At 43.4% G+C, this 25,336-nt stretch overlaps 1 protein-coding gene and 1 pseudogene across 3 annotated transcripts in view; one reads left to right on the top strand and one right to left on the bottom strand.

Annotated features, from left to right (window-relative positions):
- Positions 1-25,336, top strand: part of SULF2 (sulfatase 2) — a 333,591-nt gene that overhangs the window by 131,762 nt on the left and 176,493 nt on the right. The window lies entirely within an intron of this gene.
- LOC136650459 (5S ribosomal RNA) lies at positions 14,344-14,462 on the bottom strand (annotated as a pseudogene).

Genomic DNA, 25,336 nt, shown 5'->3' with positions numbered 1-25,336 from the left:
AAAACCTTGTGGGGCCAGCATTCCGACAGAGCGAGCAGCAGGGAGGTTCCAGCCAGGAGGCAAGAAAGGGTTAATGTTGCAATGAATGGGGGGAGGCAGGACTGGGCTCTCTTTTCCTGATAGGAAAGAAGGAATGAATTATCATTGGACAAAGGATGGGCATTCTGATATTTTCATGGGCTGAGGGTGAGCAGGAGGAGAAGTGGTGGGGGAGGATTCTTGCCTTACTATTGACTTGAGAAACCCAGGGAGAGGGAGGAGGCAGGGATGGGGGGAGGGAGTTCATAGAGATCACACTTTGCACCACATGGAAAGGGAGAAGAATTCTCATTGAATGACCAGCTGCAGTAGGGCTGCCAAGGATCTGGTCATGCTGGTAAGCCTTGCAGCTGCTGCACATGACCCTTCCCCCTCCTGCTGCTTCTCTTCCACTCCCTCCCACCCCGTCACTCAAATTAGGTACAGATAATAAGGGTGTATTTGATGCATTAAAAATACGTGGCACCTTGATATGAAGATTGACAAGTTTTTCAAAACATCAAGAAATGTTGATAACTGTATTAAGTTGCTTTCTGCATAGAATCCATAGTTGTTGTTGGGCTTTGTGACCTTGTGTGGACTCTGGTCCAGATTCTTTCCTTCATCTTATACACCCATATTGATGTGATAGGTGGGTTTGGCCCAGATGCCCTTCAATAAACTATTTTAACAATTGCTTTAAGTGATTTTCAGTAATAGACACAGAAGGCAAATGCAAACTTACTGTAATTTGCAAAGTATCTCTTGTCATTAGTGTCAAAATGCTTGCAAATAAAACTTCAGGGCAGTGCACATCTTTAGCCAGCCTCTAGTGAACCAGGGCTCAAATGAAACTTGACATGAAGTCACACGTGTCTTTTCCAGGATGACTTTTTCTAAAGGAACACAGCCTCAGGAGCTCATGACTTTGAACAACAATTGGCAGGAAGAGGGCTGCTTAAGCCTTTCCCATACTCAGTGATCACATGCACATAGCCAAACTGCTTTTTTCTCTGAGGGGCCAGGAAAGAGATGGATTAAAAAAAACACTTCTCCCATTAGTCCTGTCAAAGTTGCAGTTTCCTGACACTGCCATTTGGGTGGTGGTGGTTTTCTAAATTTTTTTTTTCCAAGGTCAGGAAGAAGATACACGTGATTTTATGCTGCATCTAGTTGGGGCCTATATTTACATTCCACCTTCAGAATGAATCTGAAAGAGTGCTTCCCAAACTTTTTCATACCTGGGCCCACTTTTTAAAAATGACAATCTACATGAACGACTAGACCAAAAATTTTTAAATGCTGATCTAGAAAGAAATTTTATTAATTATTATTAATAATTAATAAATTATTAATTAATATTAATTAGGACCCTGTGCTCCCAAAGCTGCTAGAGGCCTTACATATAGTACAGGAGTGCTTGAAGAAAGCACATCTCCCTAGAAATGGAGAAAGGACTGTTCTCCCAATATCTTTATAGTCACTCCAGGGTACCCAGAAGGCTGAACTAGAGAGCAAGATGTGCAGTTAGGGACTTCCAGGCCAGACAATAGGATGAAACCAGGTTCTCTTGTGATCTACAGCATACCAATTAGTAGAGAAAATTGGAAAATGTGACATTCTAATTTGGGGGTATGAAGATTACCTCATACCACAGGTTAGCACTTAAGCTAATGATTTCTTCTGCCAACCAGGCAAGGGGTGCTTGCAATTTTTTTAAAAAACATGTTTCAAAAACTTTTCATGACCCACTGGTGGGCCTCGATTCACAGTCTGGGAAACACTGATCTAAAGCGTACCATATAGCGAGTGCTGTCAAACTGTAACATCGAACTTCTTTAGATCTTTTCCAGCACGAGCGAAATGCTGGTTTCTTAGGTTTTTAATCACCTCTAATGATGTAATTTCATGCATTTATCATGCATTACAATAAACACTTCACAGTCTGCTTTATCCATGGGACTATAATGAGATTGTGTTGTGTTCATGGTACCTGCTGAAGGCTGGAATTGATGTCATTTGTTTTTAGCTTTTTTTTTTTTTTTTTTTGTATTTTATGTATATATAAGAGCAGGTTAGAAATGTTTGAAATTAGATAAAATAGTGCTCTGAAATTTAATTATCGATTTTACCAAAACTCTAGGCTTTGTGAGGCATCCAACTTTCAAGAATGGAAGTGCATTCCATGAGTTCAGGCTTCCCCTGAGAATGGAGCGATATTCTGTTCACGCAAAGACTTCTTCAGGATGTCCAAAGAACTTGGATTCAGTTGACAGTGAAAGCAATGAATAGGTTTCAGTATATATTCAGGAACAAAAGATGGCAGGATCTGTAAGAACCTTGTTGGCAACCTTCAGTCTCGAAAGACTATGGTATCGCGCTCTGAAAGGTGGTTCTGGAACAGCGTCTAGTGTGGCTGAAAAGGCCTATTCGGGAGTGACAGTCCCTTCCACACCGGGAGCAAGTGCAGTCTGTCCCTGGTCTGTCTCCCTGGCTATGGGCCTTCCTTCTTTGCCTCTTTGCCTCAGTCTGTTGGCCAAGTGTCTCTTCAAACTGGGAAAGGCCAAGCTGCACAGCCTGCCTCCTAGCGGACCGCTCAGAGGCCAGGGTTTCCCTGTTGAGGTCTACTCCTAAGGCCTTCAGATCCCTCTTGCAGATGTCCTTGTATTGCAGCTGTGGTCTACCTGTAGGGTGCTTTCCTTGCACGAGTTCTCCATAGAGGAGATCCTTTGGGATAGGGCCTTCTGGAGCATTTGTTGAGCTCCAGTTGCATCAAATCAGGACCATTTTGGTGGCCTCACATTTCCCTTTGCCTGACCTGCCCAGGAGTCAAGGCATGTTTGCTTACTCGCAAGTAAATGTGACCATGTGGCTTAGTTTGCCTTTCCATAGGGCTCAATACATTGAGTTTGCCTTTCCATAGGGCTTCAATACATTCGCCAGCTTGGAGGGAGGGACCTCCTTCTTGGGTGTTTTTTGGGGGCTACATTCATTGGATCAGGACCATTCTGGTGTTGTTGGATTCCTCTCAGCCTGCCCCTTCAAATGGACTAAGGTATGTTCACCTACTCACGAGTAAAAGCGCAATACCCCTTGGTTTCTCTTTCCATTGGGCTCCATGCATTTTTTGTTTTCCAGTTTTTTGCCAGTGACTTGATAGAAAGAAGATATTTCACTCCCGTTTTTTGCATTGCATTCTACTCGAAATTCCTGATCCAACAGTATATAACATGATGGTATCACTTCTAACCACCAAGGTTTTAGCGCGTCACCCTCCCAGTGCGCGTCACCCCCCTCTTGCACGTCACCCAGTGCGGCCTGCACCCCCCTAGCGATGCCACTGTGGGGAGAAGGTGTTTGGGTACAGACCAACACGCATTTTGCTATCTTAGAAGCTAGACCCATTCCTGGGTATAGTTGGGGTGCTGATTCCAAAAATGGCACCAGTTTTTCCCTATCACGTCTAAGGTTTGGAGATTCAGCATAGCCTTGTCAGTGAATGATTCAAGCAGTTTTTTGTGAGGAAGCCATGGCATAGGCTTCCTCGTGATAAAGCTGCTTGGACCATTCAGTGATGAGACTATGCCATAGCTCTGAAACTAAACATTATAAGGCAAAACTCGTGCCATTTTTGGAATCAGAACTCTAAATTCATATAAAACCACCATAAATTTTAATTTTTTTCTGACTAAAATTTTGCAGGCCTGTGTAATTATCCCACCACCCTGCTTGTTTTCCAGTGACTCAGTAAAGGTCTTGTTTATAGTCCTTCTTCTGTTGAATGTCAGGTCACCTGCAAGAACAGTGGGAATGTGGAGGTATAATTTGCATAAGAGGATGTCAGGAGTCAAGAGGGTCCATCAAGGAAAGAGTGGGGCAAACCATTGGGTGGCAGCTTCTGCATGGTGGAGGGAGTTTCTGCATCCTGTTAAATTGTGAGGTCAGCAGGGTATTCATGTTTTAGAAAATATTTTGCAGAATGTTTAATATAACAATCAACATCTTTCATTAAACATGGACTGTTGTGCTTCTTCTTGTCCTAGACGTACTTCTTTCCCCACCCCCCTACTCCTGTTAAGTTATTGAATTGTCAGATAGTCAAACCCTTTTATCTGGACTGGTAGATCTTGTTATCTCAGAGGTTCTGTCTCTGTAACCCTGACATTCTTGCAATTAACTGTCAAAGCTCTAATGAATGATGTTTGCTGTGTTTCCAGGGTGTAGAAGTGAAGCTTTGTATTACCTGTAATGTCGTGACTTGTTTGCATATAACAGTAATTGATGTCAATTACAGATGGTGTCTGTGAACTTAGGATTGGTTTGTTTACTTGCTAGAGACCTTGAGTGTGTGATCTTCCAGCTCCGTCACAGTAGTATAGATTACATGCGTAGTCCGAGTATTTTCAAGGGACATAAATTACAGCAATTAAAATGAGCTAGAGAGGAGAGAGAGAGAGAAAGAGAAAGAGAGATGCATTATTAATTGGTATAGTCATTAAAAGGCTGCAAAGAGCCTAAAAGAGATACCATGTCAATACTCAAGCACCAGAAGTGATGGAGTGTGTGTGACGACCAGTGATGGCATTCAGACCCTTCAGCCGTTAAAGACATGGGCAATTATCCAGACCTTTATGACTCTGTGGAGGAGTTAAACTTGTTCAAACATAGTAACAATATGTTAAGTTGGAAATGTTTATTATTTTTAAGGAACAATAATTTACAAAAGGCTACTTTCAGGGACAGGAATAGCATAATTTGTGCTCTCTTAAGGATGTCAGCATTCATTTTGGAGAAGAATAGGTACTTACAAAAATAATGTCTGGAAAATGGCAGGAGGAAATGAGTGCTTGTCTTCACCATTCCTACAGAGGGTAAAAAAAATGAAAGGTCTCATGGTCACCCAGAGGTTGTTGTAACCATGTCATTTTGGACATTCTCTCAATGTACCAGTTGCTCAGTTTGTCTGTGTGTGCCAAAATAAACTCTCATATTGCTCTTAGTGTGTGATGGTGCGCATGCCTCTTCCTGTGTAGAGATTATTTTGATGTATATGCAGAGTGGTGTGGGGTCTGAGATAACAACTTGTTGCTGCCTGTTCTGTAGGAACTGAGACTGCAAAACTGGCAGGAGAGCATTGCATGGGACCTGATTCCTAAACAAGAGGCAGATTTTTGATAAGGGACCATTTGTACACCTCTAGTGTACACATACTTTGTATACCAGGGGTTCTAGGGCTAAGAAAGACTACCCGGTCTGAAACCCTGGAGACCCCACTGCCAGTCATGTAGACCAGGAGTTGCCAAACCGTGGCCCACAGACTGGGTCTGATGCACCTGCAAAATGATCTTGGATTCAGCTTGGTGGTGACAAAGCCTTACTGTTCCATGCTGCAGCCACCATTCTTCATGTCCTGACTACCTGGCATGACTCTCTGCCAAGATTGGGCATGGAGAATGAAGGCTGCAGGCTGCGGTTTCATCAGACCTCTGACATAGACAATACTGAGTTTGATGGACCAATGTTCTGACTTGATACAAGGCAGCTTGATAAGTTCATATACTGACAACAGGGGAGATTAGGTTTTGACTGTATTTTTTCCAAATTCTGCATTTCACATGGGAGAAAGGCAGTGATATTGTCCCAATTCAGATTTGTTACAACAGCACCATTTAGCTGACTACTGCCCCTTTAGGGGACTTTGGGCGCAATCACAATGGGACATGTGCTGCATCCTGCAGTTGGGTGTCACTCATGGAGGCCTCCTCAAAGTAAGGGAAGGTTTGTTCCCTTACCTCAGAGCTGCAATGCCCTTATGTCCGTGCTTGAAAGCACGGACATAAGGGGTTAGGATCGTGCCCTTTATCATCCCAGTCTTCATAGAGAGCTCTTCTACCCCTTGTTATTCTGTGTCTGTATGCCCTGGAATTACAAGTAAGCTGCCTTGGTTTTCCTTTCTCTCTTTCCCAAATATAGTATTTCCACTCTTTCCAGGTTCATTGACAGGATTCTACAAGTCCAGCAACGCTGCTTCGAATCCTACACCCTGGAGATTGCTAGAGTCCTGTTACACAGAAATGCAGTAATACTGCTTTCCAACTGTTGGTTAGCCAGAATCTCCTTGCTCTGCCATTTAGCTTCTACTGGGATCTCATACCACTAGATTTCCAGGGGTTTTTTGGGGGTTGTTTTTTTTTTAACTCACAAAGCCTAGTCTATTCCATGATTAGAGTTATGTGTTTATTCTTTCCTTTAAAGTCAAATGTGCTTTACAAACGGTGCAGTCCTAACTCCTTATCTCAGTGTTTTCCAGCACTGACGTAGCGGTGCCAATGGGACATGTGCTGCATCCTGCAGTTGGGTGTCACTCACGGAGGCCTTCTCAATGTAAGGGAATGTTTGTTCCCTTACCTCAGAGCTGCATTACCCTTATGTCAGTGCTGGAAAGCACTGACATAAGGGGTTAGGATTGCGCCCAAAGACATCACACAATCTATACATAGAACAGTAATTTTCCAATCCGTAAATACCTGATTATAATATATTTTAATGCAGGAATAGCTAATGGTTTTGTTCAATTCCACATGCCTTTCTCAAAGCATCCTATGTTTTGAGTGTAGAGGAAGACTGCCTATTTTACGCTTGGATTGTGCTTTCAACAACCTGTGTCTATATTCTTGTGTTGACAGTTTCAGGCTGCTTTTGCAACTGAAGGGGTAAAATCCTAGTTTTCATTAGTGTTGTGAACAACAAAGAGAGTCTGGTCCAACAAGAAGCTGACGGAACATACCAAGATCCAGGTCTACAGAGCTTGCGTCCTGAGTACACTTCTGTACTGCAGCGAGTCATGGACTCTTCACCCACAACAGGAGAGGAAACTGAGCGCTTTCCACATGCGCTGCCTCCGACGCATCCTCGGCATCACCTGGCAGGACAAAGTTCCAAACAACACAGTCCTGGAACGTGCTGGAATCCCTAGCATGTATTCACTGCTGAAACAGAGACGCCTGCGTTGGCTTGGTCATGTCGTGAGAATGGATGATGGCCGGATCCCAAAGGATCTCCTCTATGGAGAACTCGTGCAAGGAAAGCGCCCTACAGGTAGACCACAGCTGCGATACAAGGACATCTGCAAGAGGGATCTGAAGGCCTTAGGGATGGACCTCAACAAGTGGGAAACCCTGGCCTCTGAGCGGCCCGCTTGGAGGCAGGCTGTGCAGCATGGCCTTTCCCAGTTTGAAGAGACACTTTGCCAACAGTCTGAGGCTAAGAGGCAAAGAAGAAAGGCCCATAGCCAGGGAGACAGACCAGGGACAGACTGCACTTGCTCCCGGTGTGGAAGGGATTGTCACTCCCGGATTGGCCTTTTCAGCCACACTAGACGCTGTGCCAGAACCACCTTTCAGAGCGCGATACCATAGTCTTTCGAGACTGAAGGTTGCCAATACGACGACTGTGAACAACAAAATGTCCCCCTTTAAATAATAACATGTGAAAGCAGAACTGAAAGCAGTTATCAGGGGTATGGATTTTTTTTATTGTAAATCCTGACACAATGCACACATTCTAACTTTAAGCCAGAGAATTAGAATTCCTAAAGTGTCCTTGTTGTCTCTTGGTGCTCACAAAACATTTACTGAAGCTATTTCCAGAAACTCAGATTGCCAGTCCCTCTCTTCCAGATTTTTCAACATTGCATATGATTAGCTTCACTGTACACGTGCCAAAATGAATATTCTCTGTTGCTTTAGAGAAGCTGAGTGGTGTCAGAGTTCAGTTGCTGTTCTTCTGCAAAGGCTGATTGCTGCCAAATAGGATTCCTCTGAGTCTTTTTTAAAATAAATTACATGCCAGATTCTGAATCGGCATGCAGTTGTCTTTGGATTGGGTGCACGTACACAGAAGCTGTGAAAGCAACTTACACATACAATAAATAATCTATTAAAACCCACCCTTTCTGCCTAGAGGCTAATTTGAAGTGTTCTGTAAAATATTTTAATTTGTGGTTTGCTAATTAGAATTTGCCAATCACAGTGGTTTTCAAGAGAGCCCTGAAATTCTTTGGAAACGTATCAGGGAATTTCAATGAGAAGTTCCATAATGGTGGACAGGTTTCCCTGAATAACAACTTGCCCCCCATCCATTGACAATTTTTCTCTGCAGCGTCAGCTTAAAAAGAGTGCCTAGTGTGTCCTTGAGCATATTCTCAGTTCACATGGGGCAATGATGAAGTCTAACCAAATCTAACCATGGCTTTGTGTGAATAGATTATGTGCCCTTGAACATGCTCCGGAATCACTTGCAAGTACACAAGCTCCACAGCAGACAAGGGTTCCTCAGAAGAAAATCAGTGTGAAAAGGATTCTCTGAAGGTAGAAAGTTTGGAAACAGTAGCTCTACACAAGTTAGTCCACTCCCATGAAATATATTGGACTTACCAATAGATTTTATGAAACAAAATCTAGACGCTTATGCTTCCAAGATGCATTTGGCACACTGCCTTAGGTACCAGAAGATCTTAGGCTGGCCCTGCTTGCACTCATGTGTAGTCCAGGTCTGTATCATACCTACCGCAAATTTATCATTTGGCATTCAGTGGAGTGCTTACTGTTATTTTATATAATGCTAAAATATACTGGTTTGTATAGTACTAACTGTACTGGTATAGTACTAACATGATCAGACATGCTGTATAGCTATTATCTTCTTGCTCAGTAACATCAGAAGTCTTTTGACTGGCACTATTTCATTTGTTCTTTTAACTTTTTTAAAATTTTAGAGCCAAATTTTCCGTCTCACACTGGTTGAGCCACCTTCACTTTCTTGCTTCAATCTTGAATGTGGGAATTGTGTCAAAAATATTTTGTCATTCTGAATAATTTGCAGTGGCACCCTGCCAAAAAGTCTCGCTTTAATCTCCAGATGGAGACATCAGAGTAAGCCAGGGCAAATGACATGAACTTCCTCCTGCAGACTAGCTCTGTCATAAACAGCCATTTGACAGGTGATTACTTTGGGCTGTGAGCACCTGATGGTTAACATCATCAGTGAAAGCAGGTTACTGGCACTAGTTTTGCTTCCTTGAAATGTCCAGTGAAATTCTTCCCCTGTGATTTTTTTGTTCTTTGTTTGGCATTCTAGGAATAAAAGATCCCCAGGAGATCGGATTAATTTTTAGACAGTAAGATTAATGGCTATCCAGGAAACTGTGAAATATAGGAGTATGAACTGCTGCCTACATGTTTGTTAGGTGAAGCACATTCGTTGTAGTTTCAGCAATTTACATGGTGATTTGCAGAGTGACATTAAGCCATTTCTGCCCAGCGTTGCATATATGCAGCAGGGATCAAAAGTGACACCTGTGGGGTGGGCAGAAATGGGTTTAAAAATCTCCTGTCCTGAGGAGCTTACAATCACACATACAATGCTAAGAAAATTAAATAGGCTTGATCTTAATTCTTCGGCACCTCCAATATTTTTTGAGTTGCTCTAATTATCCATAGACTTGGAACTCTGATATATTCTGTACATTCAAAACATGATTATTTCATGTTTCATTCTTTTTGATTATAATTTAAAGTCCTCAAAAATTGGACATTTAAAATAAAGCAGCAGAACAGCTCTTAGTCTGTGTTTGAAAGAAGAGTTGTAAGGAGTGCCATTTAACACTTCTCAACATATCACAAATGTGCTTTCTGAAAGCTGTCACACTAATTCTTGTTAATGTCACTCTTGTGGTCAAACGATTTCACTGCTCAGCATTAAATTGTAAACTGAGCTCTTGAATGATCATTTCTAAATAATGCTAAGAGTTGATACTTGGAGTCTGAAAACTGCATCACAAAATCTCACCATACTATGAAAGGATTATACTTTGTGAATGAAACCTTAGTTGTACATCTAATAATACCTTTCCACTATAGCCATTTATGCTTAATGTGTTGTTGCTTCTGGAAACTTCATGATGCTTGATTGTATTTGGTAATGGTGATTCCAGCCATGTTTGCTATTTGTCCATTTCTAGGTCTAATTCATACTGCTGTTCAACACCTTAAAAGCCTTCAATGGCTTAAGGGTGGGATATCTAAGGGCCCAATCCTATCCAACTTTCCAGCATCGGTGCAGCTGCAATGCAGCCCCGAGGTGAGGAACAAATTTTTCCAAACCTTGAGGCAGCCTCTGTGACTGCCTCCCCACCACAGGATGCAGTGCACGCCACATTGGCACCAGCACTGGAAAATTGGATGGGATTGGGCCCTCAATGTCCTACATTACAATTCTTGCCCACTTCGTTCAGCTGCAGGGGTCCTGTTGCATGTTCCTTCATCAGCTGACACTCAGTTCATGGATGTCCTTTTCCTGTGGGTTTCTCTATTATTTGGATTGCCCCTATCCAACGGTCTACTTTGAGTGGTGGTAGGTTCTCCACTGTTGGAACTCTTTTAGCACAGGCTGGACAGTCATCTATTGGGGATGTTATTGTCAACAGCTAACATTGGCAGGAGCTTGGTGATCTTGAACAGCCCTTCCATGTTTTTATCCCTGCATTCCCTGTTATTTCACATGTAGATCTGTGGTTGGCAACCTTCAGTCTCAAAAGACTATGGTATAAGCCTACAGCACCCGGTATTCCCAGGCAGTCTCCCATCCAAGTACTAATCAGGCCTGACCCTGCTTAGCTTCCAAGATCAGATGAGATCAGATCTGGACTCACACATTTGGTGAAGTAACATTTAGTTTGGTACTTAATTCAGCGGTCAAGTTACTGCACTAAGCACCTATAAGAAAGACATCCTTTTCTTGCAGTGAGAGAGTTTTTTCATGTTAGAGATTTGGACTTCAGTTTGTCTCCTTAAAGCTATTATGACAAGCTGCTGAGCAAAATTAAAGAACTGCAGTGCCATGGAAAATTATTCCTTGCCAGCTTTTGTTTGTCTCACCTCATTGTGCATGACTAGTGGCACTCCAATATTTATGTAAGCAACAGGTTCCAAATTCCCTGAACTCAGGAAAAGGGCTTATTAGTTCTCCCATTAAAAATGTAGTAGCATTATCTGCTGCTGGTTAAATAACATTGTATTAAACTATAAAGCAGCACATCCAAAGTTAGGTGCTATTCGAGTTCCTCAAACTGGACGATTGACATCATTGACTTCTATTTTTTGTTCAATTTACTGTTGCTTAGTTTTAGAATTCCCTGATCAAGAGCCCAATTCTATGCATGCCTACTCAGAAGTAAGCTCCATTATAGTCACTGTGGCTTACCCTTTGGTAAGTGTGGATAGGATTGCAGCCTAAGGGCCCAATCCTATCCAATTTTCCAGTGCCGGTGCTGCTGTGCTAATGGGGTATGCACTGCTTCCTGTGTTGGAGAGGCAGTCACAGAGGCCTCCTCAAGGTATGGGAACATTTGTTCCCTTACCTTAAGAACATAAGAACAGCCCCACTGGATCAGGCCATAGGCCCATCCAGTCCAGCTTCCTGTATCTCACAGCGGCCCACCAAATGCCCCAGGGAGCACGCCAGACAACAAGAGACCTCGTCCTGGTGCTCTCCCCTACATCTGGCATTCTGACTTAACCCATTCCTAAAATCAGGAGGTTGCGCATACACATCATGGCTTGTACCCCATAATGGATTTTTCCTCCAGAAACTCGTCCAATCCCCTTTTAAAGGCGTCTAGGCTAGACGCCAGCACCACATCCTGTGGCAAGGAGTTCCACAGACTGACCACGCGCTGAGTAAAGAAATATTTTCTTTTGTCTGTCCTAACCCGCCCAACACTCAATTTTAGTGGATGTCCCCTGGTTCTGGTATTATGTGAGAGTGTAAAGAGCATCTCCCTATCCACTCTGTCCATCCCCTGCATAATTTTGTATGTCTCAATCATGTCCCCCCTCAAGCGTCTCTTTTCTAGGCTGAAGAGGCCCAAACGCCGTAGCCTTTCCTCATAAGGAAGGTGCCCCAGCCCCGTAATCAGCTTAGTCGCTCTCTTTTGCACCTTTTCCATTTCCACTATGTCTTTTTTGAGATGCGGCGACCAGAACTGGACACAATACTCCAGGTGTGGCCTTACCATCGATTTGTACAACGGCATTATAATATTAGCCGTTTTGTTCTCAATACCCTTCCTAATGATCCCAAGCATAGAATTGGCCTTCTTCACTGCCACCGCACATTGGGTCGACACTTTCATCGACCTGTCCACCACCACCCCAAGATCTCTCTCCTGATCTGTCACAGACAGCTCAGAACCCATCAGCCTATATCTAAAGTTTTGATTTTTTGCCCCAATGTGCATGACTTTACACTTACTGACATTGAAGCGCATCTGCCATTTTGCTGCCCATTCTGCCAGTCTGGAGAGATCCTTCTGGAGCTCCTCACAATCACTTCTGGTCTTTACCACTCGGAAAAGTTTGGTGTCGTCTGCAAACTTAGCCACTTCACTGCTCAACCCTGTCTCCAGGTCATTTATGAAGAGGTTGAAAAGCACCGGTCCCAGGACAGATCCTTGGGGCACACCGCTTTTCACCTCTCTCCATTGTGAAAATTGCCCATTGACACCCACTCTCTGCTTCCTGGCCTCCAACCAGTTCTCAATCCACGAGAGGACCTGTCCTCTAATTCCCTGACTGTGGAGTTTTTTCAGTAGCCTTTGGTGAGGGACCATGTCAAACGCCTTCTGAAAGTCCAGATATATAATGTCCACGGGTTCTCCCGCATCCACATGCTTGTTGACCTTTTCAAAGAATTCTATAAGGTTCGTGAGGCAAGACTTCGTGAGGAATTCTATAAGGTTCGTGAGGCAAGACTTACCCTTACAGAAGCCATGCTGACTCTCCCTCAGCAAGGCCTGTTCGTCTATGTGTTTTGAGATCCTATCTTTGATGAGGCATTCCACCATCTTACCCGGTATGGATGTTAGGCTGACCGGCCTATAGTTTCCCGGGTCCCCCCTCTTTCCCTTTTTAAAAATAGGCGTGACATTTGCTATCCTCCAATCTTCTGGTACCTTGGGGCTGCATTGTGGCTCCAATGGTGCTGGAATGTTGGATAGGATTTGGCCCTTAATCCCCAGCACCTGCAGTAAAAACATCCTGACTAGATGCAACTGATTCATTTGTTTTAAGCCTAGCTTTGTCCCCATTGTATATATGTTTAGAGTTCAGTTTTCCTACACCCACCAACTAACCTCCCCATTGCTTCTCATTGCAATTGCATTTTGTCTAGTGTAGTGGATGAGGAAAAAAGTACCTGGGGGGAACAGACTGTGGGGGTGTGGGCTGCAAGAAGAGAATCAATCTTTTGAGAACCTTTTGTTCTAAAAATGAGAACGTCCACCTAACTCATTATACTTGAATAGGGGAGACATGATTGTAAATAAAAGCTTTCTTTTTTTGCTTGTTTAATCTATGGAACCAACATATTTAGAACAAGTATATTGTCTGCCATATTTGTATCCCTTTTGCTAAGTTTACACTTTCTTACTCCTTATGCTTGTGATGTGTATCCACATTCTTTTTTAGATTTAACTCAGTCCTGTGTGGTGTGAGTCCAGACTTTCAGAAAAATGACGTCGGAACCAAACCCAAAATAGCCTTTCACAACATCCCTTCCCTCTTCCATCTGTTGAGTATTAACAAAGCATAGCATTATTAAGAAGCAGACGTGTTTATTATTAAGGAGCAGACTTTGAGTTGTTTCCTACAGTATTCTGTAGCTTGTGTGCAGAGAAATTTAGTCATGTCTAAGCACCCGAGACAAATTAGTTATTAATAATTTAAGTCCCATTCATTTCAATAGGATTTGGGTCCCAATCCTGTATTTGCCCTGTGCTGCTGGAACTCGGGTTCCAGCAGTGCAAAAACTGGGCTGCTTTCACACACTGCCAAGATGCTGCTGCAAGCAAAGCAGCGCATGTGGCAGCAACTCCAGAAGTTTCCATTGGTGCCAGTATGTTGACAGCAGAGGTGTGTTGTGGAGAGGCCGGGAGAGTTTTGGGGAAGAACAATGCAGGGGTAGGGAGGGGGAGGGAGGGGTGGATCATCACTGCAGCAGCGACTTGCACCAGGATCCTAGCCCCTCTTTTTAAACCCTTCCCTTCCGCTTTTCTCTTTATGGATGTACACCTGCAAAATGGCTGGCATTGGTCTGAGAAAACTCATTGGTGAATAGGCAGCCTACTGGGGAGGGGGTTAGTAGAAAATACTTTTAGTTGCCTTTTGTAGGCTATCTATCCCACCACCTTCCTAACCCTAGCATGCAGCATAGCCTCTGTTGGTGCGGCTGCATGGTTGGCAACCTTCAGTCTCGAAAGATGGTATAAGCCTACAGCACCCGGTATTCCCAGGCGGTCTCCCATCCAAGTACTAACCAGGCCTGACCCTGCTTAGCTTCCAAGATCAGACGATATTGGGCATGTGCAGGGTAACAGTGCTGCGTGCTATAATGTGAACTTTCTAGTTCAAGCATAAAGCCTGTAGGTTGGATACAGCCTGTGGAAGCTCTTTGTCCAGCCCATGTGATACTTTGGCTCTCCCATTCCACCTCAGCTGCTGAGCTGGCAAAGTGATGCCTTGGTAGAAGCAGTGCTGCTGAAATGGTAGCCCACATGATAACTGGGTTCCCCCATATCTTGAAAATATGAGTAAGTTTTGCGTATTTTCTCTTCTCTCATTTGCACCGAACAGGTTCTTAGGTGAGAATGGCTTATTTCTGGTCATCAGCTGCTTAATGATGTCACTTCTTGTTTAGTATTATCATTTCTTGCTTAGTAACATCACTTCTGGCCCTCAGCAGGCACTACGAATGCTATTCAGCCCACTGTATGAAATGAGTTTGACACCCCTTATCTAGTTTATAGAGAAAGGAAAGGAACAGTTATCCATCAGTTCACCACTCTGATGCTGTATGGCTTTTATTAAAAAGCTACTCTTCTGCGTATAGGTATCTGATTTCCTCCTGATCATGGAAGGGAAGTTTGCTGGGAGCTTGTTGCTCTAACATACTGCTGACATGAGCAGTTATCAACACAAGTTGACCACCTTGAGTATCATATGAAACCACTCTAAAGTGGTTTAGTAATCCGCTAGCTACCTGATTTAGGGTGTGTTTATTGCTCTCCAGAGTAAAGGATATTTGAGGTATTATGTGGAAGGTGTATCCTGTTCAACTTGACTGAATAGCTAGACACTCCCAAGTCTAGCATGTTTTACATTTTTCTTTCAGTCAAAGTTCTGAATTTACGGTATCAGTCTCACCGTTCCCATAAATGTTTTTTCAACTAGGCAGACTTCCTGCTCTGTTCCTTGTGATCCCTTGGGGAGTATCCAATTTAATTTGCAGTTTATTAAAATTTGTTTTCTTTGTTGACTCTTAATTCCATTCCATCATAACTTAGCACATCATCTGGTTGCTATTTTTCCAAGGTTTACAACACCCCCATTTCCTTTCCTCACCTCACCAAGGCATGTCGCTTTTGATTAAGCATTTGCAAAGCCCTTTCCTCAGCTTCTAAAGGGTAAAAGTCAAAAATCAATAATGTGCTGGTCCTCCCTGAGTGCAGTAGCAGTCAGAGGTAAATGAATGATTAAACATGATGAATAACTGTGTAATGGAAGACGCAAAGTAGGGGAAAGTGCTCACTTTAGCCTAAACTCTGAGATTTATTGCTGAATACTACAAATAATGGAATCATCAATCTTCCAAGGACTTAAAAAGGCATCTACTGCAGTAACTTTAAAAAGCAGTGAAAGAAATCGTACCACCTCATCCTTGATAGTTGTCACTACCCATTTAGTATTGCCGAAGTACCCAATTAAAACGTAAATAGAGTGTTAACTTTGTCATGGAAGGAGGTGATGATATGAAAGATATTGATGGATGAAGGTAGGGTGGATACCACTACAATAGTATGTATTAGGGGTTAAATTCAAAGTTAGTCTCTTAATTAATATGAAACAGAAGCCAGTGGTGAAAAAATGCAAAGGGCTACTCTAGTTAACTCATCTGTATATGTCTGTACATTCAAACACAATAACTTTAATTGAAGTGACTAAGTGGTGGTGTAGCCAACTAGAGATGTGCAAAGTTGGCCTTTATAAGAGGGGGTGGAATTTTGGGGGGTATGCATTTTTTAAATGTCATGCTGTGCTGGGAAAAGCTTGAGCATTTGTTGTCTTTGCTTAGGAGGGATCAATGTACTAAAAGTTTGAGAGCTTCTGTTTCATACACAGGCTTTTGAAGACTTAAGACCTTTAGCCTCATGCCAAAAATAATAAGTACTAATTTACAACACACAAAGTAGGACCTTGACTATGGGAAGCCCCTAGGCTCAAATATAATCTCACCCTGCAACTTCACATTTGTCTGCAAGTTTGTTTCTCTTCCTACAGTTGGACTGTGCTTCCAAGTATGTGGGATCACAGCCTCAGCTGGTCGGCCTCACTTTCTGCTATGGATTTCCAAAATAAATATGTTCATTATGATGGCTCAATCCATCCCTTTCACTAAGGCAGCGATTTTCATCCTTTTTCATCTCACAGCACACTAAGGCGCTAAAATTGTCAAGGCACACCATCCTTTTTTTTTTTACAATTGACAAGGCACACCGCACTGACAGCAGGGGCTCACATCCCCTAGTAACCCTACTAATAAATTACCCTCCCCCAAACTCTCGTGGCACAACTGCAGACCACCCATGACACACCATTGTGCCACGGCACAGTGGTTGAAAATGGCTTCACTAAGGTGATCCTTGAAACAGGAGTAACTTGTAGAATGAGGCACTGGAAAGGAGAGGGACTGGTGAATGACAGAAGGCATGCACCATCCTCCTCCTGTATGGAGTGATGGTTGGTGTGTTGTGGTGCTTGTGTGCAAGCTCAGAGATGGGGGAAGAAAGGGGAATCCATTGAGAGCAGGGGCACTACAGACTGGAATGCTGACTGAAGCTGTCTCAGAGTTCTTCCCCTTCTGCACTAAAAAGCAAAAAATTCTCAAACCCTTATCATTCTCCTTGCATGCTGCTATGAAAACCAGAAGGACTTCTGGTTTCATTTACAGGAACAGGGCGAACGCTTGCACTGTCCCTCTACAAAACTGGGAGCCCCACACTTCCTCATTTCATAGCAGCGCATGAGAAGCATGGGAAGGGAATGATCTGATTCACATTCGAGTGAGCGTGAAGCAGATTAGTGTGGATTGCATTGGCAGCAGGTTGGAGGGAGGCATCGGCAGCATTTGGGGTGAGGGGTATCTCAAATTCACTACCCCTTTAGATCCCTTGCAACCTGCCACCGTTGCAGCCTACTTCAGGTGGCTGCATGGATGGGCCAGCACTGATTGGAAGGATGGGGAATGTTTGCTCATGCTCTGAAGTTATACTTTTAGAATTAGATTGCTATCCAGAGTATATGATAGTGGCGGTTTTGTAAACTGTTGAACAGCACTGTCACTTTGGGAAGAGAATTTTTAAAAACTCTTCAGTGATGTGTGACTCAGGAGAACCTCATTAATCCCCAGTAATAATGGCAAATTTCAAAATTGTGAGAATTTAGAAACAAATGACCCCACTTCAGAAAAATTTCCAGCTACTGAAGTTCAGACCGGGTTCCTGATAGTCTCAGCACTAGTGTGGAACTGGACATCTTCATGCCTGTAGCTGCTCCTTCCCTTTTATCTAGAAACTTACCTAGCAGTGGCAGTAACAAGGAAGACTAAGCTGGGGCTTCTTTTATGCTCAAGAAGGCAGCTTCAGCAGTGTTGGACACCGTGAGAGTGCAGTTTTCTCAAGGATCCTAAGGGCCATGATAGTGCTACAGCAATTATTTCAGGGATAATGGCAGTCCCTTCCTTGTTGCCATTACTACTAAGTTCTTAGTGGTTAAAAAACAAAGAGAGAGAATTCACTGTGGGGCTAAAGACTAGCATGGGAGAGTTGGGGGGGCAGACTCAGTGATTTCATGACAGGGCCCAAACTTTAGGATGGACTCAAATAATGCAAGTTATTTTCCATTTCTTTGTCATATTAAACAAGCCCACTCCTAACTGATGGCGGGGGGGGGAGGCTCCTTCATTATTAGTTATCCACCCTGTCCCCAAATGCTCATGAAACAAACTTAATGAAAATTATGCAATATATGAAACTACAAATATGTGACTAACATAGCATTATACTGGTTACAGAGACGATGTGCTCTCATAAACATCTGTGATTTTAAAAAATTAAAATTTGTGATTTTAAAATTCTAGTAAAAAAGTGAAGGTATTTTTAGAGAGGTTAAAGGCCCAGTCCTATCCAACTTTCCAGCACTGTTGCAGTCACTGTGCTGCAGGCAAGGAATAAAAGTTCATTACAGTGTGCAGCACATGCCTCGTTGGCACAGCTGTATCACTGCTGGAAAATTGGATAGGATTGGGCCAGCGGTTCCTAAACTCTCAGATAAGAGTTTGGGAACCAGCAAGGGTTTGAAGAGGAGGGGAGGGGACAACAGCATGATCGCCATGATTGCACTGCTTCTGGGGGGGGGGAAGAGTTTTTTTAAAACTTACCTGGGGGTCGCTGTGCTCTCTAGAGGATCCAGGGAGCCTGCATCTTCTTCTGTACAATTCCCAGCACTTCTACAGTGCTGTAAAATGTGGAAGGAAGGAAGGCAGGAAGGAAAGAAAGAAAGAAACCCCACTTCCAGTTTTTATCACAAAACCAAAAGTGGGGTTTTTTTGTGTTTGTTTATTTTTTGCATTTTACAGCATTTGGAGGTGCTGGGAGACCTACAGAAGGAGTCACAGCTTGCTGGACTCTCTGGAGAGTCATAAAGACCCCCAGGTAAAACACACACACACACACACACACAAACCCTTTCCCACCAGCAGCAGCACAATTGTGGCAATTGCATTGCTGCTGCTGTTGCTCCTCCCCTTAAGGGGACAGCAACAGAGTTTCCCTGGCTGGGGTATGTCACGGCATACCTGTTTGGGAACCTGTGACTTGGGCCATAAGAAAGATACACCAAAAATTATTTCCATGTAAATATGCGTTTCACTGCATTCACAGAAATAGCAAATACCTTGTGCTTCCTCTTTTTAAAGCTTTTCTGTAACATGAAATGAAACATTTATACCACCCTTTCTTGGGACCAATGCAGATGATACATCTGAACCAGCTCTGTTCACACACATCACATGACATGAACAGATAGGTTCTACTTACTTCCTCCCTGGCATGACTTTCCTATTCTCATAATTGGATGATGGCAATTCGCACACATGGTTTATATCAGCGATTTTCAACCACTGTGCTGTGGCACACTGATGTGCCTTGAGTGGTCTGCAGATGTGCTGTGGGAGTTTGGGAGAGGATCATTTATTAGTAAGTCCATTGGGGAATGTGAGCTCCCCACCAGAAATGCAGTGTGCCTTGTCAATTGTTATAAAACTGATGGTGTGCCTTGACTATTGTAGTGCCTTAGTGTGCCTTGAGATGAAAAAGATTGAAAATCTCTGATTTATATATTATGTTAACAGTCATAGTTTTTTTGTAAGATGATGGTTCACCCACACTGCCTTCTCCACAGGATTATGAAAACTGGAATGATGCACTGGGGCACTGTCCAAACCATCTTTTGGTATCCCATCATTGGGAATGTGCTGATCTCATGGTGCACAAGACACAAGGCACAATCCTAACCAACTTTCAAGCACCAAAGTAAAGGCAATGTAGCTCTGAGGTAAGGGAACAAACATCCCCTTATCTTGAGGAGGCCTCTGTGACTGCCACCCAACTGCAGGATGCAGCACATTCCCCATTGGAACTGCTGTGTTAGTGTGGGAAAGTTGGTTAGGATTTGGGCCATGGAGTCTATGTCATTATAGAAAACAGAGAAGAAAAGGAACCAGAAGATACTTCCTGTTTCTCCTGTCCTCTGAGTTTTACTCTGCGTTTCAGTGAGCAGTGGGTTGAACATTTTCAAATTTCAATAGTGTTGCATTCTTGTGAAAGTGATCGGAAGTGTTTCTTGTACCGTTTCAGTAAATGAAATGGAGGTTTAAACAGCAGTTTAAACTGAAAACATTGTGCGAAAAGAGACGGAGGGCTTTTGTGCATAATGCTTTATGCCTTAATAACACTGAATCCTAAGTCCAGGATTCTGAAAAATTCTTATGCCAGAATATAAAATGATAAGAGGCCTGTTGGAGTGCACCAAGTGTCCAACTGGTGGAGTATCCAGGGGTGAGGTGGCTCTTGTATGTGTGTGACACTGTGCCCTTATGATTGCATAACTTGCTGGAGTTATCACCAACCTCAGTGGTTATGTGGATGAGTTTGTTCCTCTTATGCTGATTTTAGACTCTGTGCCGTCTTTCACATATAGGACAACATCACCCCAGTCTGTCCTTCTCTTCCCCTTCTATTCCCCTTCTATAGATAGATCTTTTTCACTCAGGCTGACCATATCATGCAGATTCTCATTGTCGCTCCAGATTTCTCATATGCCCTCTGTCCATCTTGGCTTTAGATCTTCCACTCTGAGTCTGTAGTGAACCTGTATGTTATGTCCCAAATGTTCTTTTTATGTGCATTTTTTCCATGACTCTTTTGCATCTAATCTTTGAAGATCTGAAACATTTGCACTATCATCCCTAAGGGATGAGTTGTTCTTTACCAGATGCTCCCCTGCTCCTGTCTGTTACCCCCTTCCCCATAAGTCACTTGAAAAGCTGTTTTGCTATCTTTTTTATGCTAAGGACCAGCCTTCTGCTCCATTGTGGTTCAAAAAGAGCCTTTCTCTCTTTCTACAGGCTCAGCATGTCCCAAAAGTTCTAGAGTGTTCTACAAATCTCAATCATGCACTGAGACCCTGCACTCTGCCTGTCTACCTCGCCCTGCTCATGGAAGAGGTAGAATTTCTCAAAATGCCAATACAATGCTGTATCCTGCCTCCAAGTAATAGGGAAATTGTTTTGATGATAGCCATGCTGCAGCTCATCACCCTTTAAAAAGGTGGATAGACATATGCTTTAGGATAGACAGGGAGAAAATATACAGCCTCCAATGAATGAAAAATGCCTGTCTACAGAATTGGTTGGAATAAATTAGTATTAGCATCATTAATTTGTGTCCTGATTTTTTGTTTTGTTTTAAAACACACAGAAAGTGACTTTAAAAAATTAAAAACAAATACAGTAAAATTATCAGAACTCCTGCAAAAATGCAGCTGCAGCAATAAAATGCAAAAGGAAAAGATGCAAAAGAGAGCGACTAAGATGATTACGGGGCTGGGGCACTTTCCTTATGAGGAAAGGCTACGGCGTTTGGGCCTCTTCAGCCTAGAAAAGAGACGCCTGAGGGGGGACATGATTGAGACATACAAAATTATGCAGGGGATGGACAGAGTGGATAGGGAGATGCTCTTTACACTCTCACATAATACCAGAACCAGGGGACATCCACTAAAATTGAGTGTTGGGCGGGTTAGGACAGACAAAAGAAAATATTTCTTTACTCAGCGTGTGGTCGGTCTGTGGAACTCCTTGCCACAGGATGTGGTGATGGCGTCTAGCCTAGATGCCTTTAAAAGGGAATTGGACAAGTTTCTGGAGGAAAAATCCATTACGGGGTACAAGCCATGATGTGTATGCGCAACCTCCTGATTTTAGAAATGGGTTATGTCAGAATGCCAGATGGAAGGGAGGGCTCCAGGATGAGGTCTCTTGTTATCTGGTATGCTCCCTCGGGCATTTGGTGGGCCGCTGTGAGATACAGGCAGCTGGACTAGATGGGCCTATGGCCTGATCCAGTGGGGCTGTTCTTATGTTCTTATGTTCTTAAAATGGGAAACAAAATAGAGAGTAAATGAACACCCTTGAAATTTCACTACATATAGTTAAAGCCGATTAAGAGCTTTCTGCAGCAGCTCAGCTGCTAAAAATTGGCAGAAGGAACTAATAGGGAGAGAGTTGTTTCAGTGAAGGAGTGCCTAGTCACTGATTAAAACAAACAAACAAAAACCTCTGCATTTAAAATAAAATTTTAAAATAAAAGTTCATATTGGGTAATGCAGAGTTATGTCATTGTCATATTTAATAAACCACTAAAGATATTGTATGGTATCTAGTACATGATGCTCTCACAACCATATTCCATAGAACACCCATTGCGAATGCCTCGATTGGGTTGTATCTGCATTTTCTGATATATTAAATATGGTGGCGTCCAGTACTTAAATAAGAAAGTGATTTTCCCAAAAGACATACCCTGACAGCATGTAGAGAGATGTGAAGGAAGTACAAGGAGGATTCCAGTAGAAGGGGAAGACCCAGATAACTTCTTTTATACCCCTAAGGATATTTAAAGCAAAGAAGATCATTAAAAGCCAGAGACAGAGGGAGCAATTTAAGGTCAGAAGTGATAGACATTGTTGTTCCACACTTAATTATTTGGCTGAATGTTCAGGAGGGAAGATAAAAGGCTGAGACCAGAAAGTTAATTCTTTGCCTTAAAGAGGACAAAGAGGAAAGAGCAGAAGTAAATAAGACAGGAAAGTCTGATAAGATATAGTAGAACTACATCAACAGTACTCCTCTTCAGCAATTCTGACCTCTCAAGTCTGATGTCTGTACTGCTGTGGGAATCTTTTAGCGAAAACTGATGTAAATAGTTTTTACAGTGTTTAATGTCTTCCATTTACGAATGAAGAACAAGAACTCTTACTCCTGAAGGTTTCCCCTGGTGGGTGGAGGAGCTGTATTTCTCACAAAGAGGTGTTGTGTTTCTCACAAACCCTGGGAGAAGGAAAAGACTTTAAAAGTGATGCTTTTTCATGACACTAAATTTCTGCCTGTGAGGAAGCGTAAGCCTTTTGGTAGAGAGGAATTGGCAGCCTTGTCAACCTTAACTGTGGTTTAGCTTTTCCATTGCAACAGTTCAATCCTGGCACCCTTTTCAGCTTCAGATCGGACAGGTTACTAGGGTATTTGGCTGCGACACTATTGGGCCACCTGGCCAAGCCGGAAAGCCCCCCCCCCCCCCGTACCCTTTTCATCTGGAACTCTCCAAAAGATGCCAGGAGCTTTGATCACTGGGCTACTGAGATACCTGCCATGGAGGGTCAAGCCAGCAAGCCATGAATACACTTTTCAGCTGGTTAAGCACCTTCTGCTGCTTAACCACAATGCTTGGAGTGCCTCAGATGAGCAATTGGCAAGTTTCACACCCAGAGAGCCTTGGCTGAATAGGGAACACACATGAGCAAAGTCATAGAATCATAGAGCTGGAAGGGACCTTAAAGGTCATCTAGTCAAACCCCCTGCCTAGATAGCAGGAAATGCTCCTCTAGCATCTCCAACAGGTGCTTGTCAAGCCTCTGCTTGAAGATCTCCAGTGAGGGAGAATTCACCACCTCCCACAGCAAATCTGCTCCACTGCCAAACCGCCCTTACCACCAGAATTTTTTTCCTGATGTCCAGTTGGAATCTCTTCTCTTACAGTTTGGGCTAATTGGCTCTAGTTCTACTTTCATAGGCAGTTGAGAACAAATTTGCCCCTTCTTCCATATGACAGCCCTTCAGGTTTTGAAGAGCGCTGTCATATCCCTTCTCAGTCTTCTCTTCTCCAGGCTAAACATACCAAGTTCCCTCAAGCTTTCCTTGTAGGGCTTGTTTTCCAGCCCTCTGATCAGCCTTGTCGCTCTCCTCTGAACCTGTTCCAGTTTGGCTGCATCTTTCTTAAAGTGAGGTGCTCAGAACTGGACATGGTACTCCAGGTGAGTTCTGACGAATACACAGTAAAGCAGAACCACAACTTCTCACACCTTGAAAGGTTCTGTTAATGCAGGCTAAAATTGCATTCGACTTCTTTGTAGCTGCATGACTGCTGACTCATTTTCATCTTATTTTTTATTTTTCACATTTTTATACTGCCCTTCCTCCAAAGAGCTTAGGGCAGTGTCTGCAGCTGCTCCCCTCCTTTTGTCCTCACAACAACCCTATGTCCTTTTTGAGATATGGCGACCAGAACTGGGCACAATACTCCAGGTGTGGCCTTACCATTGATTTGTACAATGGCATTATAATATTAGCTGTTTTATTCTCAGTACCTTTTCTAATGATCTATGCTTGGGATCTGTTGAGGTCTGAACCCAGTGAAATCACACAGGTCCTGTGCACAGGAGGAAATGTGACAACCACTGTGTTTGAAGTAAGAACATAAGAATATAAGAACAGCCCCACTGGATCAGGCCATAGGCCCATCTAGTCCAGCTTCCTGTATCTCACAGCGGCCCACCAAATGCCCGAGGGAGCATACCAGATAACATGATTGAGACATACAAAATTATGCATGGGAAGGATAAAGTGGATAGAGAGATGCTCTTTACACTCTCACATAACACCAGTACCAGGGGACATTCACTAAAATTGAGTGTTGGGAGAGTTAGAACAGACAAAAGAAAATATTTCTTTACTCAGCGTGTGGTTCGAACCTGGATCTTCCAGGTTGGTCTACCTTCCAAACCACTACACCACCCTGGTTCTTATGATCCACTGCAACTCCAAGATATCTCTCACATGTGCTGTCAAGCCAGGTATCTCCCATTCTATACCTCCATCTTTGGTTATTCTTGTCTAAGTGCAGAACCTTGCATTTGTCCCTGTTGAACTTCATCTTATTCATTTCAGCCCAGGATTCCATTTTGTCTGTGTCTTCCTGAAGGCTTCTACTGTGTTCTGTTGTGTTTGCTACTCCTCCCAGCTTTGTGTCACCCACAAATTTGATCAGGTCCTCTTGTATTCCTTCAACCAAGTCATTGATGAAGATGTTAAAGAGAACTGGGCCAAATACAAAAAACTGGGTCAAATACAGAGCCTGGGGCTCTGTGCCATGGGACTTGAAACTATCTTCCAATGAATTGAAGCCATTGACAAACACCCTTTTTGTATGGCCATCCAACCAGTTGCGAATGCACCTAAAGATTGTATCTTCTAGCCTATATTTTACCAACTTGCTCTTTAAGGGCCCAGTCCAGATCCTGGTGTGCCGGCTTACCACCGGCACACACTGTCACAAATGTGCATAAATCACATTTTCAAGCCATATCACAGGCCCAGCACCAGAGCTAGCCCAGTGCGAGCCTTCGGTGGGCCAGGTCCAGTGCTGGGCCCATGTTCCGCTGCGTGGCGCTTGCCTGGACTGCTGGGTGGCGGAGAGGTGAGTGGGGGGGCGGGGGGGCAGTCTGGTGGGAAACGGGGAGAGGGTGAAGATGTGGCATGGTGGGGGAAGGGAGAGGGCGGGATCGGCAGAGCTCAACTCCACCGGATCCTG

This window comes from Tiliqua scincoides, chromosome 4 (assembly GCF_035046505.1).
Source record: "Tiliqua scincoides isolate rTilSci1 chromosome 4, rTilSci1.hap2, whole genome shotgun sequence".
NCBI classification, from domain to species: domain Eukaryota; kingdom Metazoa; phylum Chordata; class Lepidosauria; order Squamata; family Scincidae; genus Tiliqua; species Tiliqua scincoides.
This window is presented reverse-complemented; position numbering and strand designations above follow the sequence as displayed.